Here is a 20,967-nt window from a genome sequence, read left to right as displayed (position 1 = left end):
GAGGACGTCTACATCTACTCCTTCCTGTACCAGGTGGCCGAGCAGGCCGCGGTCAGCCTGGCCAACTTCCTGCTGGGCCAGGCCAAGATGGCCACCCTGAAAAGCCGGTGAAACTGACTCACCAGCACCAGGATGGTCGACACCCTTCAGCTCTTCCGCCTGCTGGTGCGGGCCCGCCTCTTGCTCGAGTTCGAGCACGCTGTCCTCCGGCAGACGGTGCCCACCTTTGAGGAACCGTGGGCCCTCGAGGGGGTGCTGTGCCGAGTCGAGGCGGGATGCCCGCTCCTTGCCCTGTGACACCACCGGCTGCTCAAGCTGCAGAGACGCGTCCAGCAGGCCAAGGCCTTGGACTTTGTTCATGCGGGTCGACCCCTGAGGCCCCCATGGATGTCCCCGCTGGCAGAACTGTAAATATGTAAATAGTCCTAATGTTCGTTGTGGTTTTTTTGTGTGTTGCTTTTTTAGTCTAGAGTGTACGGGCCGGCCTTGCAGGCCATGAGCCCAGGCCTTTTCCATGAGGCCCAGATCTTCAGGACAACCTGTACATGCTCTCTACTGGCCCCGATTTGTCACCCTCCCTGGAATAAATGCCTCTTAAAAGTCTATCTTTCTTTCTTTCGGCCAAAAGCAGTCTTTTGGGTGATCTTTCCCATACCTGGTCATCAGTAAATCAAAAAATCCCTTCAAGATCAAGGTACAATTGATGTGGTTATAACATTCTTCATTCCTAAATTTATTTTTTTGGGAAGAACACCTGGGGTTAAGAACTCCTCATTGGGCATCCAGTAAGAAAATGCTAAAAGGTCAGAGTACCTTCACCTATTCTTATGTGTGTTGTATTTGACACTAAAACATGCATGCACAAATGACTAAATTTGCATATGCTACCCATTTGTATGCACAAGGCAAGGTCAAGCTTTACAAAACCAGGGGTTACGGGTAAAAATGTTATCATTTGAGTGGCATGTGATAATGCCCAACAAAATCTAGGACAGTGCTAATTACTCCAGAGGAAATCTGAATTTTAGAATAATGTCAAGCTCCCAGACTGTTCCCTGACATAAGCTGATAAGGAATGTGTCACAAATAATGCCATTTTTAAATCCTAAAAAAAAATAATACGAGAATCCCTATGAAGAAAAGCTAACTAAAAAAGACCGGGGAAAAGAGTGTTAGTTACTGAATAGGACATTGTGATTTCAACTACCACAGATGACCTGCTTGACCTGCTTAAGCCAGATACATAAGCACATGCTTAACTTAAGCATATGAGTGTTTCCATTAAATTCAAAATACTCAGCTGAGTAAGAATGAATGCTTTTCTCCAACTTCATTTTGTGATAATGAGTAAGAAAGAGAAACATATTGAAATTCAGGTTTGCCAGCACACAAGGCTCCCATTAATCTCTCATTGGAAGGCCACGGTGTATTTAATTAATAGAAGATTGTATTACCAAAGGTAAGAATGAAAATTACAGCCTTTCGTTTAACTTTCACATTCACACCTGACCACTGCCACAGGGAATACTTAACTACAGATCACTTCACATGATAGTCACAGATGCGGAAGATAAAACAAATATTTGATCAGGTGAGTATAAAATATGCTTACTAAAACATATTTGCAAGATTTTTAATAGCACTAAGTTTTCACAAAAACAAACGGACATTTGGACAATGAAGCGGAGACCATATGTTCTGTTTTGTGGAATGCCATAATCCAGGGGCTAGAGGCAAATGATTTTGCACTATGGCTTTCTATAGAAAATTGTAATATCCTTATATTTAAGGTAACTTAATTATATTATACCATTTGCAGATAAAGCAGCTCCTATGTTGATGCACAGTAGGTTTGTTGATATCTGCTCTGGGGTGAGTTATCAGAGTCCTATGCTCTGAAACAATTCTCGTATATGAAATATTTCTCAGCAGAGCTAAGTAGCCCAGACACAGCCCCTGTAAAAACACCTAGTCGATTGTTTCTTAGATTGGGCTAACCTATTCCTGATCTAACTTAGTTGACTTCCTCAGGTGAATGAAGTTAGACCAGACAGGCTATTTTTTCCCATTTCTAACCCCCCTGAATGTCTGTACACATCCTCCTTAGATCATCCTAACCCCAGTTAGTTAAGTGTAATATCTGCATGTGCCCTTAAATTACATCAGATTAGCTTTGCCTGAAGACTGACTCTTAGATACAGGGCATGCTTAGAATTTGTGAAATGGTGTGGAACATAAAGGTCCACAAGATATGTTTCATTAGTAGTTGAATACAGGGCATTGTGAGCATGACTGTGATAATCATTTTTCTCTGTACAACACAAAATCCAGTTAACAGTAATAGCAAGATTGAAATGTTAATGAAATAATTTCAAAATGACTGCAATGTAATGTCAATGGAAAATAAGGTGTGAGGATAAAAAAGCCTACTTAATAACAACAACAACAAAAAAGCAAAATTGGGTGCAATTAGACTTTGGTTGCCACATGGGAAGTCCATTTTTACCAAATCTCAGGAAATGTCCTAGCAGGAGTGTGGCGATGCCTCTTTATGAGCACTGATAGAATGAGACTGGTAGGAGGGGAGCCTGAAGTGGAAGAGCCAGGTACTGGTCCGAGGATTCCCTAGCCTGGTCCAGGCTTTTCTATCCGTGAGAAATATCATGTGCTAGATAAGAAAATGGAGCCTGTTATATACTGCCATGTATGTCTGCACGAACAGCTGCCTAAGGGTTTCCCCAGAGATGTGACCTCCTTTCTGATATATTTCTTCATTTGTCCTTGTTTGCTTCCTTTTCCTGTATCCCATCATTGTAACCTGCAGTAGTGCTGCAAGTTGTCAAAACTGATGATCAATAAAAGGATGGGCACACTTCTCTCCTAATTCACCATAATCCTAGACATCCAGCACCTGCTGCCAAGGACCAACACTCATTCCCAATGATGTCAGTGGGAACTGAGGGTGCTTACAACCTTGCAAGAACATGCACTGCTTGAAGCATGATCAGAGAAAAGTGGATAGTGATTCACTGGTTTACCAATGCTGATATAAAAACTTCCCCAGATGATGTCATACAAAATCCAACCAGTTTCATAGCTCTGATAATTGTCACTAGAAGGTGCCTCATCTGGTTGTCCTGGCACCTTTTCCATGTGCATACATTTTAAGTTTCAATCATTAAGAAACTGAAAAGTCACTTGACTGGTTAAGATCACCATCTTGTACCATGAGATCCTTAATGCTAAACAACTTGTAAAAGCTTTCTTGTTTCATGGAAGCGTGTGCCTGAATCCACCATTATTGAGGACAGCACTTAAACAATTGCTTAAAGTAACAAAAAGTGCCCACGCTCCCTGTAGATGTTTTCTTGAATTGAATCCTAGGAAGGATGTGTCAATACCACACATACACATGTTTCTAAAGTCACTAACAGCATCCCGTAGGTAAGTGTTATACAGGAACTGAAAAGACATGCTGGCTAATTAGAGTTGAGAGTTGTCTGTTAGACAAGCAATATGAGTGGAGCATTTTCTTTAAAAAAATGTGGTTGATTAGCTTTACAAATTGAAAAACACGTTGAGATCTGTATGAGACTAGACCCTGATACTCTCTTCTTTGCCCTAACATAATTTATTTATTTGATGGCTTATCTGTCTAGGGAATAGAGACTAAAATACATATCCTGCTGGTGGCAGAAGCAAAAAGAAAAACATTAACCCAAGCTTTGCAGGTATTTGATATTCTTCTCTTAAGCAATGAGGAAAGCAGAAATCAAGTCCTATCACTGTATTGACCTGAACAATAAATGTACCAGTGTATTCGGGCATTGCTCACGTATAATAAATAGCAGAGCATCCTGCTTTAAATAGATAAAGAGGTAATGGTTAGGACTGTCTCCAGAAAGCCTTATGTTATACAAACACCTTCATAAAACCATGTTGTAAGCTTCATTTTAATCAATATACATTGGGACATATGTACTTCTTCTTTATCAAGACTGTGCCCCTTGTTGTCAGTAGGCAAAAAAGTTTTCCTTCTTGAAAGCAAAGGAGTAAATGAATATTGAACTGGGAATAATTTTTTTCAGATTGTAGTACCATACAAGGGCACTTACTACAAAAACCTAAGCATTGTCCCATGGGGCCTGGAGTGTTTTTGTTATTGTTGGGTTGGGGTTTTTTTTGGCGGCGGGGGGGGCAGTAGGAAGTTGTAATAGAAAAGGTGGTTGTATAGAAAAGGTCATGAGCCAAATTCTGGACCCAGACATCCCAAACCCTGGGAAAATTCAGCACTAGAATTGAATGTTCAGCACAGAATTCAGATCTGTTTCTAGTAGCAACTTGCATATTTTAAATAGACTTCTGAGCATCCAGATTAGAAAAGGTACTTTTAATGTACAAGCTAGATATACACGTACATATTTTGTGCTTAGTTTAGGAAAAAATACAAGCTTTTGTAATACATGCATGCATACACTAAACTTGCAAGTTAGCCTGTGGGAAAAGGATGCACCAGGGCACATCTCTTCGGCTGCATGGATATATGGACACAGCCAAACCAGGATTCCTCTGGATAAGACAAATGTTGTACCTCTTTGACCACAATAGCAATGAAATAGCAGAATCCTTCAAGGGCTGACATCACGATTGTGCAAACTAAAGTCAGGTGAAGGCAAGATGAGACTAAATTGTTTTAATGGGATGTTTGAAGATGAATGCAAATGAGTTTACTGCTCAGAACTTGGACTGAGAGTTTCTGGGCCTTTGCCAAACCAGCCAGTGGTATCCTGAAAAACTAGGCACAAACACTGTTAAACATACTGACTCTGATGGCTTCCATTTACTCCCCTGGATCTATCCCATTTACTCTGTCTTGTCTTATACTTAGATCATAATCTATTTGGGGCAGTCACCATCTGTTTGTGCTATGCTTGTACAGTGCACAGCACAAGGGCATTCTGATCTAGGGCTGGAGTCCTTTGGTGTTACTGCAGTACAAACAGTAATAACAACAACTATAGCAGTAATAGCAACAACTATACTCAGGTGTTGAAATGTATGGCAAGGTCCAATCCTGTGACTTGCAGAGTGGCTTATGCAATGAGCTTAGCAAACTTCTCGCCTGTCGACTTCAGTGAGCATTTAAGAGCCTTCAAACTTGGCAGGAGGCCATCAGATACTTGCAGGAGGAAGAAACCATTTTCAGCTATTATTAATTTGTAACTGAATTATTTGCCCGTTTCAGACATCAAAGAAAGCAGGATCTAGTTCACAGAACAAAAAATATCCTGTTCATCCTTTTGGTGAGCTGTCTGTTGTATGAATTTCCAAATAAAGTTGTTTTAGTAGTGGTGAAACCTGGTGGACTTGCAACCCTGACATGCTAACTACTCCTTTAATCCATGGAACAGATATGACAGAAGGAGTAGCAATGTAAGCTTCCCCAGGTGCCCTGAGTAGGTGTCTCAAAGCTGATCTGGAGGCACCATCCCTAGAATTTAGCGAGCACCTCCGTCTCCATGTATATTTAATTCTTGGCCTCTCTGCTGAGACTGCCAGCAAAGCAGACAATTAGTGCCAATTGTGGTGGACTTTTGAAGCTGGCCAGTAATTTAATTGCTGGTTAATAGGTACAATTTGGAAGTCTGGGAACTTTGTGGTCTCATAACTCTCCCTTTCCTCCCTGTTCTAGCCCTGCCATTTCACTGGGTTATTTCATCAGGGGAAGTAATTATATAAGCTGATAGCAGCTTTCTCTAAATTGTTGGCAGGAAGCCCGCATTATGCTACAGAGGTATAGTGCAGTGCATCAAGTGGTTGCACTGAATGACGCTCAGTAACGATGTGATGTAGTTACGTGATTAAATACTGGCTTCCTGCCGAACCTTTCTGCCTGGGAAACAACCGTCACTGCACTTAGCATCCCTGCCAGCTTGAGTGCAACACCTCAGAAAAGGTAGCCTTGTTCTCACCAAAGGAGAATGGCTTATTGGCTGCAGGCGAAATCCTGACACGCTTCCTTTTATTGTATCCTTCTTCAGGCAAAACTCTCACTGAAGTCAAAAACCTGAGGGTATGACCATAAGGAAGCCAGCCTTTCTGTGACACCATGTGTATGCTATAAAAATCATACAGAGACAATGGGAATAGTGGCAAACTGTGCATTACCAGGAACACTGCCGTTTCTACCTGTTTCTTCCGTTGGTTCTGCTGCTCAATGTTCCCCTAATGGTGAGCAGCATGCTCTGTGCTCTCTTGGGCAAAAGGAGACATGTTGACCTTACTCTTTCACATTGCAACAACAGTACTGAGGATGCTCAGTGCTAGCTGAGGGGCTCTTACACAGCTGAGCAGAGTGTAGGGCAGATGCAACGAAAACATACCTTCCCCCCATTACCCAAAGCCTAGTCACAATCTGTGCTCTCCAGTGCCCTGAGTCCAAAGGCTGTCCCCAGCCACTAGCACTGTGTTCCCCCAGAAGGGATATGGAGGCAAGAGTTAGCCAGCTGTCGAGGTTCCTCCTGCAAGGAAAAGCAGTGATCATAAGACTCCTTGTGATAATTTAGGGCATTAAGGCACCAGAGCATTTCACAGTTTTCATACTGCCCCAGTGCCTTAATGGTTTAACAAAAGCTGCAGACAGAAGCTTCCTCCAGCACTGAAATGCTCCAGGAGATGTTTAGCAGTGCACAGCAGCAAAGCTCTACAGCTTATGAGAGGAGGTAAAGAATTTTCTTTGCAAGTAAAAGTACCAGGGGACTAAATCCTGTCAGCCTCACTCACCTGACTGCAATGAGAGTGCTCCCATGAGAAGCCACTTTCATGTGGAGATGAGGCATGCAGGATTAGGGCCTTAATATGCAACTCTCAGAGAGGCCATATCTAATTACTAGAGTTAGGACTTGGGCTTCAGAGGTAATCCCTCTGCTCTTACAAAAGGTGAAGTTAGTTTTTTAATTATGCCAAATAGGAATGGGATTGATCCTTTGCTGTGAGAAACACCAGGAGGAAAGGTAAGGACAAAGATATTTTTAAAATACTCATGTTTCCTTCCATCTACAGACTACCTGGAGCTGAATCAGCTTTTGGTGCAAGTTAGAGCAGCTACAGGGTTGGACAAACTCACTCCAGGCATCTTTCACTATTCAGCTACTTTTCCAAAAGGAGAATCCCCAGTTCTTTTTTAAGACATACAAGAGGATTGACTCTGCTAGACTTTGAAGGAAGGAAATGGAGAAACCTCTCTGCCCCGCAAGTATTTTGCATGGATTTCCCTTTTGGTAAAGATGAACAAATGCCAAAGAAAATGGGCGGCGGTCTGATCAATATGAGGCACTAAACTTTTTATGGAAACCCTACCGAGGGGGAGGTCTTTTCGTTCACTCATAAACAATCCATCTACAGTCAAACATATTGTATTAAATGTATGTATTCCGCTGTCCGATCCTCTCTTGAACAAAAACAGGAAAAATCTAGGTCTCTTTTTTATCATAAATGGCTCCTTAATTAATCTCTATTGGCATATTAACCTCAGGAGACGCAGCAGCAATTCTGAGTTCCCAAAGCATAAAGGAGCTAGCTGTTTCACACTAACCTGAAAGCCGCTATCCTGAATATACACAGGGACAGATAAGTAGAATGCAGCCTGTCTTATACATCTATCACCATCTAGTGACAACAGCTCAAGAGATTTCTGCAAGGATATAATGTCATATGTACAAAAGTTACTAATGCCCTTCTAGCTATATTAATAGCAACAAGAGAAATGCAACAGTTTACACAGAGAATACAGTGAACCAGTTCTCCTTCTTTCCTGTCTATTGTTTTGTCTGTTGCAGAATGAGTTTCGGCATAAATTCGATCAGCCGGGGCTTTTGGTTCAATCAGACATAGGTCTTCGAGAATCATAAGCAAGAGGGACTATATTAGAGGTTCCTGTGTGATCAGTGAAAGTCTTCCCACAAAGTGCCTAGCTGCTGTGCACTTCCAATATTGGCAGGTAGGTCAGAATTACAATACACACTGCTCACATATTGAGCTATGCAACTAATCCTCAAGGCACTGGAGGGTCTGTGTAAATGTACAGTAAGAACAAAAAGAGATGAACAGAGCCTTGAGGAAAATCTCAGAGGCATGCACCCTACTGAGTGAGAATGTGCCGTCTGCACTGCTCTAGTAATGTGCACAAAATAGTACTCTATCAATGGGACATAACTGGAGGTTTTTAGGATATTGGACTCTCAGTGATCAGTTAAGAAGTAGATTTATATGGACAAACATGAATTCTGATCCACAATAAAGGCTATCTCTTTTATCAAGGGGCAATTGTGAGACGTGACAGCACATAAGAATTTATGTCAGGTCACATTATTCATTGTTGCCTTTGAAAATTATTGGTACAGTAGTTATTGAGTTAATGTTTTTCTTAGTGAATTCTTTGTTTTTTCCTAGACTGAATTCTCTGAACTAAAACTGCCAGGACATCAATAAAAGGGGAGGCTTTGTGCCATCTCATACTTTAAAACTGACATGACAACTTTCCTGGGGCTTGCCTCACACATATGCCAACTTCTCCTCTAAGTTAAACTCGGAGTAAGTAGTCAGTTTAGTCCAAAAGCCAAGAGATATCACCTTACAGTTATTTTCTTTATCTCGGAGTCAGTCAGGAATTAAATGGCACTGCATCCTATTCTCCATCTACAGTAAGGAGGCACAGAACATTTTAAGTGATTCCCTCATATTTGCTGCTTGAATAAATGGAATATAATTTACTCTGCATTGGCAACACTTAAAAGAGATGCTAGCCATACAAAATATTAATATGTCCTTTACAAGATCACTCCTCAACTGATTCAGTCACCTTTCAGACCAGTTCTCACCTCCACAAATAAATAACTGGAGCTAAATCACCCAGAAGCTCATACGTTCACTGAGCTAGATCCTGAGATAAGATAAATCAGTGTAACTCTATTGAAGTCAATGCAGCTATATACCAATTAACATCAGCAAAGGGTTTAACTTGATGTGCTTTGTATGGCTTCCTACTAAGAAAATTAATTATAAAGCCATATAATTTGAATGGGAGATTTTTCTAGCATAGCTCAGGGTGGAAGAAATGCCCAGAACAGCCCTAGGATTAAGGTGGTGTATCAAAGACAATTAGGCATTCACAACTGACCTGCCTAATATACATTTTAGATACACCCAGGACCTAGGGTCTTTCAAGTGAATCTCATTTTGACCTGTGTTTTCCCTTTCTTACATTCCAAACTTTCCTATATTCCACAAACATTCAGTATCCCCCTGATTGTATTACTGAGTGGCCACATCTACAAAAGACACTGACTGTGCAGAAACTCCAGTTATTGCGCAGTTTCAGTGAGGAATGGCTTTTTCATGATGCTGACTGCACAGTAGCTTGTGACTACTAGGGGTGTGTGAAAGGGGCCCTACCTATTCGATTTGGATTCAGATTCAGCCTGAATCAGGGACAGTGATTTCATTTGTTGATTCGGATCACTGTCCCTGATTCAGTTTGCCCAAATCTCAAGCTGAAGATTCAATGCTGATTCGGAGAATCAGTGATTCGGACACAGACACAGCTTTAAAAGTTTTTTCTATGTACCTTGAGGTAGTGGGCACAGCTTGTGAACGCTGCAATGCTGGGGTGCATGAAGCATCCCACAGGCGTGCAAGGGGGCCCCCGTGTGCTTGGCAGCGAACCTGGAAGTGGACTGGAAGCACTTCTGAGTCTGCTGGGAAGTGTGCTGCCCCCCCCCCTCCTTCCCTGGTTTAGTGATCAGCCATGGGGGGACCGTAGGTGCTCCCCCCCAGACCCAGGAGGCACCAGTCACTGAGCTGGGAGGGAGTGTGTGGGGGGGCGGTGGGGAAGAGCCCCTTGCATGCTTCCTGGCAGAACCAGAAGTGGACTGGAAGTGCTTCTGGTCCACTTCCAGGTCTGCTGCCGAGCATGCTGGGTAGCCCCCCACACTTCTGTGGGATGCTCCATGCGCCCCAGCATTGTAGCAGTCATGAGCCCCTGCTACCTAGAGATATGTAGAAAAAACATTTAAAGTTGTGTCTGTGTCTGAATTTCCAATTTTTTCTGAATCAATTTAGAGAGGTTAAAGGGTCCTATAATTTGATTTGGATTTGGAGATTCAGCCACTGAATTGGGCCAAATCTCTGCCGAATCGAATCAGGGACCAAAGCTTTGCGCAGCCCTAGTAACTACTGTACAGTCATGTTGCATCAGGCTTCCTGCCACGCAACACTACTGCACAGTAGTCATGGGCTACTGCACAGTCAGTGTCTTGTGTAGACGTGTCCAGTGTCATCCAAAATAAAGAACTCGGAAACAGAAGCTATGGAAAGAAATGTTTGCGCAAAAGGAAAGAATCTTGCCCCTTTTTAAGTTTTCTGCACAAGCAGTGCATTTTGGTATCCTTCAGTGCACATCTTTGTCATACCTCGTACTCTCACTTTTGGGTTTTGGCTGACTGCAAATGATAATCTAGCCCATTATCTTGTATTTGGGGGAGACTATCAAAGGCCTAGAAAGAAGAATCGCATTCTAGCTCCTATTGACTTTTATGCCTTATAATGTAATAGTTTTTTCCTTTCATATATTGTATCCTTCTGTCCATTAGGTATAAGCTGGGATTTTTTTTTAAGGAAAAGAAAGTAAAAGAGCTACCCCAGGGTTCCAAGGCTTGAAACCAGGTGTGAAAAATAGATATCCTACTTGACATTGGACCAGAATAAATTCATTCTCTATTGATTTCTGCATTCAGAGGCCTGATCTCTCTCGTTCATTTCTCACACATAAATGGGAGCCAACGCGCTTCTTCTGCATAAAAAAAATGAAATTAAAGTATTAATCAAAATCAGATAAATGAGGCAAAAAGCTCAACCCTGCCCTTATGCCTAACTAATTATTTTGAACAGCTCTGGTCTGTTCACCTCTGTGCTCAGTTGGTAATGTATCCCCCTTTGGTCGATTCAAGATCTCTAGCAACACCTATGGGAGAGTCTTTAATTAATCCTCTGTTACTGTTGTAATTGCACTATCCTGAGGGAAAGCCTGGCTAGCCAGGAATATTATTTTAAACATATACTGTAAACAACATTTGTTCTCAGGAGAGTTCAGTTAATACAACTGTTTTGACCCTTTCACTGCTGTGTGCTTAATAGTTTATTTCTTAAATTACCAAAAAGGGTTTATTTCTGTTCATGGCCAGTTAGTTAGATTCTGGCATTTAAAAAAAGTGTAATTACATCCTGATCCAGTAAAATAATTGCTTATGGGCTGCTTAAAATATTTCTATATAGATGAAGGAAGCGTCCAGTTTGCATACCCTTTCAGTCTAGTGCCCATTGTTAAATATGGCTCTTTGTGCAGGTTCCCCAGACAGTGGTGTAACCTCTAACTCTGCTGTCTCCTTCACATCTGCTGCAACGCTGTATAACCAAATAGGACCTGCTTCCTTTCCTTATGTCTCTAACACAGTCCCCACAAAGGCAGCATTACTTAGTGACTAGAAATTAGGACTTCTGTTCTGAGATCAACCCAACCTATTACTGACATTTTCAAAATTAAAAAAAAAAACAACAGTGTTGACCAACTGTCGAGCTGATTTGAAAATTTTCAAATTTGAAATTTAGGAAAAACTTTAAAGGTATTTTTATTTTAAATGATGCAATAATTATAAATAGTCCTCACCCTATTTTTAATTAGCTTTACCTGTGTGCTATCAGGCGAATTAAGTGAAATATCTTATACCTCCATTTGCCACTTTCCATAGTGGGTCGAATAGTGACTTCATCAGGTTGTTGTAATAGTAAATTAAAATCTGGAAAGTGTTTTAGATCCTCTCCTGAAAGCTGCTATGCCAGCATAATCTATTTTATAGAGAATACAAATAAAAAAGCAAAGTAGCATGTTCCATTGTTTAAAAAGTTAGCTGGGTTTGGTTTTTTTTTCATCACATACCCAGATACTCTGATATCAGGGTGAAAAGCACATTATAAAAAGATAAACAGATTAGATGAGACACATCTAATTATGGTAGGTCAGATTTGGGCCCAGAGTTTACATCTCTGTCATGTTTTAGACATTATCCAGTGATAAAGCTGTTTGCGCGGAGCACCCTCACTTGCTCTTTGATTTCTCAGAAGGATAGCATGGCTGCAGCTGATGGCTGGTCTAAACACCTTCCTCTTTCAAATGTCTCTCTCTCTCTCCTCCCCTAGTAGTTACCACTCTGGGGACAAGGGATCCCTAATGTAATAGGTGTGCCAGCTTTATAAATCCACTGCTTCTCCTGCCCCTTAAAATCTCAACCTGCCCTAGAAACTTAAAAGTTTATTTAATATGCATATTGAGACAAAGCTGCAGGCAAATCAACAAGCCTTTCTTATGCCTTTACTCTCTTCTCTCTATCTTTTATTCTTCTCGAGCATTTCAATATCTTGCTCTTTAGCGCAAGCTCCAGAATGAATATTGTTTGCAGGACAAATACAATAAAGTAAATCTTCTCGCAGAGCTGGTTTGGGAAATTAAACATCGATTGGACTGTACCCAGAAAAGCATGTGGAAAAATACAAATGGAAACAAACAAGAAACCAGTAGCACAAGCTCATTACCTGGAATAGGCGGATTAAAGGTTTTTAAACTCAATAGGCCTAAGCTGAGCCCTTCCTCATGACATTTGTCACCCAAGTATTATCAGGCCAAGAAAAGGAAAAACAATGATAATATGTAAACACCTTTTGAGACATTTATATTGCCAAAGAGAGACAGGCTGTGTGGGGAGGGGAAGGGAAAGAGGTAGAGGGGAAAAAAAATAAGTTTTGCAGTGAAATCATGTTTTCCATGGAGCAAAAGAGGATCGTGACCACAGTTAAATCATATAAGGATTAGGCCACAATGTATAAAAAACCTTTCTACAAATATAACTTTATTCACTGGATTTAGCAGAAAGTTCAACTGTCATTAATTTGTTAAAGGAAAAAGCAAGCGATACATTTCTTAAACTAACAGTCCTGAGAATATACTCTGTGTATCTCTCTTCTGGAAAATTTATTAAGCATTAAGAGTGAAGAGTAAAAAGAGAGAGGGAGAGAGACAGACCAAATTGAATCTCTCTGTTCTTGCCAGTTTCTGCGGCTGTGGTGAATTATCGCAAACTTCATAAATGTAAGTAAAATGGGACCCTTGAAGTCTCAGTCACTTTATTTCAACTGAATGTAACCATATTCCAATTTGCACTTGAATTAATGGGAGACTACATAGCTTTGAAAGTCTTAAAGAGCATGTCACACCTATTATAACACATTTTATTAATCAGCGCCTTACATTAAGAGAGACCGTCCAGCCAAGCTTCCCACAACTCTTTCAGAGCAGGGAAAAAAAGAAAAACTTATTTGTTCTTTGCATACAGTAGTTCTATGATATCACAAACCAGTTCTGCTAAGCAGAAACATTAGGAGATTCACCACAGCTGTACAAAACACTCAACATCACTTAAAACAACTTAACTGGTAGTTAATACTAAGGCTAGATTTTTTTTAACAAACACCAACTATTAATTCCTTGATATCCAGGGTTTAGTCCCTTCCATTTTTTTCCATCCTATATCACTCTGCATGTTCAAGCTCCATCAGAGCAAACACTTCCCATCTCCCTTTGATGTTGTCAAATATTAGGATTGGCTTATGACAATGTTGATATAGTGCTGTTAGTCAATATTCATAGGTGTAACTGGAAATGCTTAAGGAAACCCTGATACATAGCAGGAAGAATGGGTGACATATCGCACATAAAAAAGAAAACTACTAGATTTTTATATACAGCTCAGATCACTGCAGACATCACCAGTTTAGATACTGTAGCACTGGGATAGCTTGATAATAGAGAGAGACATAAACAGTGATTTCCTTTTTCACTCCCTAGGTGCATGTCAGAGAGGGCAGAATACTGTAATGTTTGTACACAATCAGAATGATACAAAAAGCATTAAATATATTTTCCTTATAATATATCAGCCATCAAATATTAAACTTACATTGAATATAATGAATGCATAATTTGTACATAAAATTTATCTAAAATCTTTTCTGTGGTATAGGATGAGCATTTGATTATCAAGAAAAGGAAAATATGCTTTATACTGTCCTTGTATCTGTGTCTAGGAATATTCACACACACAAGACTCGCCCAATAATATTTCATGCATGAAACACCAGTTGACAAAGCTTTTCAGGTACTGTCTTGACCTGTTTTACACAACTTCCCAATGGAAAATAAATAGGCATCCTATTATTACATTTGAGGTGCAGCTGGGATACTCTCAAATTTCTAAAAAAACACACCTTTTTGGTAGTTCTTTCTAAAGTTTCAAGGTTTAATTTATGCTTCTACTTGTTAATGCATAACACAGACCTAGAGTCCAGCTGTACCTTCAGAAGTCTACGTAAGCCTGAATCTGAGGACAAGCTGCAAAATCAGAGGTGGAAAAAGGCCTATTTGCTCATTTAATCTGTCATCTGCACCACATGGGATTCTCTGCTGAGTTATATAGTGGTGTGCTTTGTCCAGTTCAGTTTTAAATGAGGCAAACACTGAGGCTTCTGTCATTACCTCTGGGAATCATTATTAAAATTGGTGAATGAATATAACTATCTAGCAAGATTTCTTGATAGTAATTCTTAATTTGTCTTTTTCCCTCGTGTAAAGCCAATAAACAAAATAACATACAAAGAACCTGACCTTCCAAAAGTATAATATATAGCCCTTTCCATAACCTGATATGCCAAGCTAACAAGCAGGCCACAAAGACCGGAGTCAATGTTTTTATTTTGTTTATTATTCATTTTCTCATTCGATGAGGTCTCACATAATCTGTGTGGCTGACCTTGGATTAAATTATATTACCACTCTGTGTATGTCTTTCTGATCCACCAAAATAAACAGAAGAATGCAGAGCATGACATTTCAGCATCTTTGCTACCTCCGTCTACAGCAAAAGCAGAACGGTTTCTTATTGCTTCTTGTGGAACACTGATGAGCTGTTGAAGTCTCTTACATCAGACAAATGGACTTCATTATACAAGAGAACGCTTCATAAGTGCTAACCTTATGGGATGACAGAAAACCCACTGAATTCTCTGCTTTACTTTCCACCAACGCTGCCAGCAATTGCCTGGGTTTGGCAGACTCACTAACAAAATTCTGTTAGTGGAGGCAGAAAATCTAAGCCTAGGTCCAGTCCCTGCCAGTCTGCCACACACAGAAAATAGATCTCAATTTTCCACATCTGATCAATGTTTGAAGGGGCAGTTAAATGCTTAAATGCATGGGATTTTTTTTCTATAACCAGAGCATTTAATCCCATTGATATCCAACCCGCTCTGAAAGCAAAATATGTGTATGGCAAAGTCACTTTAAATTAGACTGACATGCTCTTTCGTCTCTCATAGGAGAAAAGTTAGGGCCCCAACCCACAAGGTGCCCAGCATCCTTAGACCAGAGGCCTGTAACAACTTGCAGAAAATATTCAGCATCTTCAAGTGTTGGGTCCGTAATACTATTAAAAATAGTTACACACAACACATACAACAATGTATGTGCTTTAACCAATCTCCGCTTTTCCACAAAAATATTCAACACAGATTCACAGTGATGTATAATAAATTCATAATCAAGTTGAATTTTCATGGCAAAAATTAAGTCAGTTGATTTGGGGAACTGTGATCTGAATTTACCTCCCAGAAATAGACTAAAAAATCTGGTGCTCACCCCAACCCTTTGACATTTCAGCAGTGATAATCCTCCATCATTGTGTTGCTTGGGAGGTCAATTGCTACGCATAAAGACACAATTATGTACATTATAAAATGTTACCTATTAGATAAAATAAGGATTTTAGCTTCTTACTAGGCACATAATCATCAGAAAGAGGGTGTCCTTTATTTGTTATGATATGCTATCATTTTCTAATTATTTATTTTCTGAGGGAACATTAAAAACTGGTCTTTAAATGAAAACAGTGTCTTTGGCTTTGAAAGGAAGAGATGTTCATTTCAGTGCAAAGTCACTGAATGGAGCCATGTGGAGTACTGAGCTTCTAGCTAAAAACCTGCAACTATTTTTTGTGAGCTGATTAAGACACTCTCCTCTGAGCCATTTCCATCAAACACGATTCACATATGTCCACATACCAACCTTTATTCACAGCACAATATATGCCAGGTTTGCATCTGCATCCACACTTAGCAAGGAGCAGTCTCCTGGTAAGGATGCAAACCAAGTTTAAAGTCATTCATGCCATTTACTGGATACAAGTTCATTTCCATATTGTAGTCAGGCAGTCCATAAAAAGATTGATAGAGGGAGATGCAAGCAGATAGAAAAAATTCTAGAATTAAAAATAAATCCTGAGGATTCAGCAGCAAGCAAGAAATGTGAGGAGTATGCACCAAACAGACATACAGTCTCCACAGAAAAAGAATGGACTGGAATAAGAATTCAATCCAGTGTTTAAGATAAATATTTATAATGTAACAGAAACCCCCCCTCCCCCCCACATTGTAAGTGATTCATATTGGGATCTTAGGTTATCTGACTCAGGTTAATTTTCCCTTCCTTTTTTCCTTCCCTGAATTCAAAAATCTGTCAACAACTACTTAAGCAGAGAGAGAGACAAAGAGAGTTCCAGGACTTTAAATATCTGAAAAGGTATAAGCCACAAAGAGCAGGAGTTTAACCATAAAGAGACCAATGTATTAACCTAGTCTCTCCCAATCTGTTTACCACAGATGAAAGAAAAGGCCAGCTTCAGATTGCTTAAAGCTCAAGTGAATGGGCTCTTCAAAAAGCCTCATCGTCTATCTGGCTGATGGATCACAAGAAGCTCAATTCATTTGGGTTTGGGGTTTCAAGAAGGATTAATATATTTATATTATCCATTTCCATATGTATAATATTTTGCAATTGGTACTGGATTCTTCATAAAAGACTACATAAAAAAAATTGCCTTCTCGCTACCTATCTAGAGCACAGCTGCAAAAAAGAAATCCACCCCACATAAAATCTCAGGTTTTAGACTTAGTAAAATACTTCTATCTAAATGCAGATTTCTGGGGAAATGTCCTAGAAAATTTACACCCAGCATGCAAATCTGTGCTGCATGGAGATTTCCAGGAGGAGCTCTTTTAAAAAGAATGAGACATGCGTTATGTTTTGATTTGCGTACCCAAGAAATATGAGAAAAACCCTGGTCTCTAGTTATCTAGGGCTCATGTTCATTGCAACCAGCGTTATGGGTTTCTAAAATAACACGCCGTACACTTTGCCTGAGACATAAGTTAGTCCCAGTCTTAACATTAGGACAGTTTCTATGTGCAATACCATAGTCAAAAGCATACCTATCGGGCATGAAAAGTGCAGAACTCCATTGACTTCAAAGCACTTAGATCACATTTGCATTTGACCCAGGATATCTTGCTAGTTAGTCTAAGGAGGCCTGGACACACTGTGCTGCAATTTAAAAAGGGACTTTTTTGGATGACTGTACTATACATGGTAATTTTAAAAAAACTATTAGGATGCATAGTGTGCTTATTTGCATGGTAATACCCAGAATACCTTTCCTGCTGATAGCTGTTTCATAGCACTACACCTATAGGTTGCCACTATAGGTTGCCCAGATATTGCTCTCTACCTTTTTCTCTCTGTGTGCTTTACAAGTTAGATGTATAGGAAGGTTTCCTTGCCTTTGTTCTTCACTACTTTGTTTAGGTGTAGGTTCCTGATCTAAGCAAGGAATCTACTAAATCCATCACTGGTCTTTATGATTTATGCAAATCAGACTGCCACTTGTTGTAAGCTTTGGGAATGCTGACAGCATAATTTCAATAAGATGTTTTTGTGTACATGGCATGAACACATACCAGAATAATACGTGATTCCACACTGCAAAACAGTGAAATGTAGTCTCTGTCTCCTTATCCAGTTTTTTTCTGAATGTCTGGGATTTAAAAATGGGCCTTTCAGCAATTCTAGGAAGTGAGCAAGTGCTGACTCTCAGTGGAGAACACATTCGAAGCAGAAGAGCCCTCATAGAGTGTTCCCAGTGCTGTCCTTGGTATTCCTCAGTGGGGGTATGTTTAGCTTGATGAGTTCACGGGGGAATTTTCAAACCAATTTTAAAAGTGGTTGAACTAAACTGATTTCAAGATAAGTGTGAATCATAAGGTTGAGGTGATTTAAGGTGACCTGACCCATTTTTACCTGACTCCTAAAACCATCTTATGGTCATCCTAAATCTAGGTCTAGACTCTATTACAAGCAATTCAGCTGAAATAGCTATCAAATATCTCGAGGTTGGGTGAGCTCTGCACAAAGAAGAAATAGGCTGGTGTCTACATCTGCAGCACTTGGCAGCCATGCTGAGGCCAGAGGCAGCTGCCAGCATGTGGTAGCCATCTTAAGGGCCCATCCCCACCTGCACAGCCCTTCCTAGCTCCTCCCCTGCCCAGGAGCCATGTACCCAGGACAGAGCCAGCATGTGGCAGCTCCCTCCATGCCCACTCTGCCTCCTTGTGCCACCCCTGCCCCTGGCAACCAGTAGCCTATGCTACTGCTGGCCATGGTGCTGGCTCTGCTAACCCCACCATGCCCTGCCCCCCACCCAGGCCCCAGGGCAGCCATGCACCCACCAGCTGGGCCCTAGGGCACTGGCTGTGGGAGGCTCTGGCTGACCCCCTCCTCCTGTGCTCCCCACTTCAGCCCACCTGCCCTGTTGCCCACACACCTCTCACCCCCTGCCCACTCCAGGACACACATGTAGGAGAAACCATACAAACTTTATTAATAGAACAACCCCCCTATCTCTCTTCCCTTCCCCCTCAACAAACACAGCCCCCTATCTTCCCACCCTCACATACACTGCCCCTCTACCACCTTCCCCACCCACCAAAATAAAAACCCCATTCCCCAAACTTGAAAGACACTTCAGATGTTTGACCCCATCCCTGAGTCCACCTGTGAGGGGCTCAGGGGTGGGGCTGCCCAGAGTGGAGGACCCAAAGGCAGGCACTCAGCCCCACAGCAGCAGACAGTTCCTCTGTGGGTCTGGGACCTGCAGTAAAGCCCAGGGATGTCTGCAGCCAGAAGGCACTGTAGGACCCACTGCAGGACTTCAGGATGCTTCCAGGGGCCTGCTATAGGGTGGTAGGCAGGAATGCAGGTCCAAGGTGGGGGCCAGGCATGGGGAGGGCATAGGCACAGACTCCCCTGGGCAGCCCTGGGCAGCGAGCTGCTGCTTCAGCAGCACCACATGCCACTAATCCAGGGCCACCAGCTTATTCCCATGCTCTGCATATGCCTGGAGCTGAGCCTCCTCCTGGGCAGTGTCCTGTGCAAGGTCCTCTGCCCACCATGCCCATTGGTCTGCCACCCAGCCTGGTCTGGGCAGCTCCAGCTGTGGGTGGCAGCGAGCCTGCAAAGATGGTCCTGTGGGCCCCTGTGGCCTCTCCCCTGCATCCAGATATTGGCCGTGCAAAGGCAAGATACAGAAGGCTTTTTTGAGAGTTTGCAACATTTGAGAGATTAGATGCTCTACTTTACAGCCTCAGATTGGAGGTCAGCTGCGTTTGGGTGTCCAAGGACCATAGTAAGCTGGCCAGTCAGACCTGGGCCCAGGTGGGTGCCACCCAAGCCCCTTGTCCCTGCTTGCTCCTTGGAGGCTGGCCATAGACCACCTGTCTCCCCTGCCACCTTCCCAGGGTGGGCCAGGCCAGGCTGCTAGCAGCACCTGCTACCACAGCTCCAGCACCTGTTGACCATCCCCCACCCTTGCAAGTGACTGCTCACCCAGCACCCAGGCACAGGGCATGTGGGGCTCCCAGACAATTAGGGTAAAAGGCTAGCTATCCCCCCACTCTCCCTGCTGGGGGCCTTTCCAGAGAGGTGCCCCAGAGCCAGCCCCCCACCACACTGCTACTGTGCCTTGAGCATGCTGCAGGCAGTGCATTATGGTTTGTTTGTGCAAGTGGAGCGCTACCTGGGCCACTACACTCTGCTGCTGCTGATCCTGCTGGTGCCCCGGGCACATCTGAGCTCCTGGATTGGAACCCTGAGCTATGACAGCAGTGGGGGGGGAAGCCTGGCTTGCCCTGCAAACTCCGCTGCTGCCTGGAGGGCTATCTGTTACAGTGCTACATGTTCCTGCCCCTGGCTGCCAAGGAGAAGTTTGCCACTGTGATCAATTCCTTCCTCAGTGCATGAGAGGCCTGTGTTCACTAGGGCTGTGTGAAACAGCACCATTCCATTTTGCCTTGTGTTTCAACAGTTCTAGGGAACAGTGTTTCATCTCGAATTTCATTTTGAGTCAAAACAGCTGTTCTGTTCCGTTCTGTCGAAACAGAAAGAAAGGCTGTTTTAACACTGTTTCAAGTTTTGCAGGGGATGGGAAGTCAGCCAGCTCCTCAATCTAGTTCAGGGGACAGGGAAGCAGCCCCATTGGGCTGCCTCCTGCCCCCAGTGTGATCTAGCATGGGGGATGGGGAGGCAGCCCAGCTGGGATGCCTCCCAGCCCCGGCACAATTTAGCGTGGGGGATGGTAAGTCAGCCCAGCTGGACTGACTTCCCATCCCCAGCCTATGGTCGAAACAGGCTGGTTGACTTTCAAAACATTTTGACCAGCCTCATTTTGTTTCAAGGCTATTTCAACGGCCTTTGTTTCATTCCAATTTTGCTGTTTCAACCTTGAAATTGGTTGAAACAGTGTCGGAATGAAACGGCTGGTGGAATTTTGCACAGGCCTAGTGTTCACCCAGCCATAGGGCTATGGGCTGCTCAGTAAAGGTATGACCTGTGTCCCACCTCTCTGTGTGTTGTGTGAGTGAACCTGGGGCCAGGGGCATGGGTGGTGGGGGTGGAGACTGGGGTTGGGAGGGCTCACT

At 42.3% G+C, this 20,967-nt stretch overlaps 1 long non-coding RNA gene across 2 annotated transcripts; it reads left to right on the top strand.

Moving 5' to 3' along the window:
* The first annotated feature begins 6,349 nt into the window (after positions 1 to 6,349).
* Positions 6,350 to 17,886, top strand: LOC132248831 (uncharacterized). Of its 2 annotated transcripts, none has more exons than XR_009460282.1 (3): positions 6,350 to 7,013; positions 7,839 to 7,999; positions 16,819 to 17,886. It is a non-coding gene; the product is annotated as an uncharacterized LOC132248831 (long non-coding RNA). The 2 variants fall into 2 exon arrangements; XR_009460281.1 differs by lacking the exon at positions 16,819 to 17,886 and adding an exon at positions 8,452 to 9,610.
* The last annotated feature ends 3,081 nt before the right edge of the window (positions 17,887 to 20,967 follow it).

The sequence above is a fragment of the Alligator mississippiensis genome, chromosome 2 (assembly GCF_030867095.1).
Source record: "Alligator mississippiensis isolate rAllMis1 chromosome 2, rAllMis1, whole genome shotgun sequence".
NCBI lineage: Eukaryota > Metazoa > Chordata > Crocodylia > Alligatoridae > Alligator > Alligator mississippiensis.
This window is presented reverse-complemented; position numbering and strand designations above follow the sequence as displayed.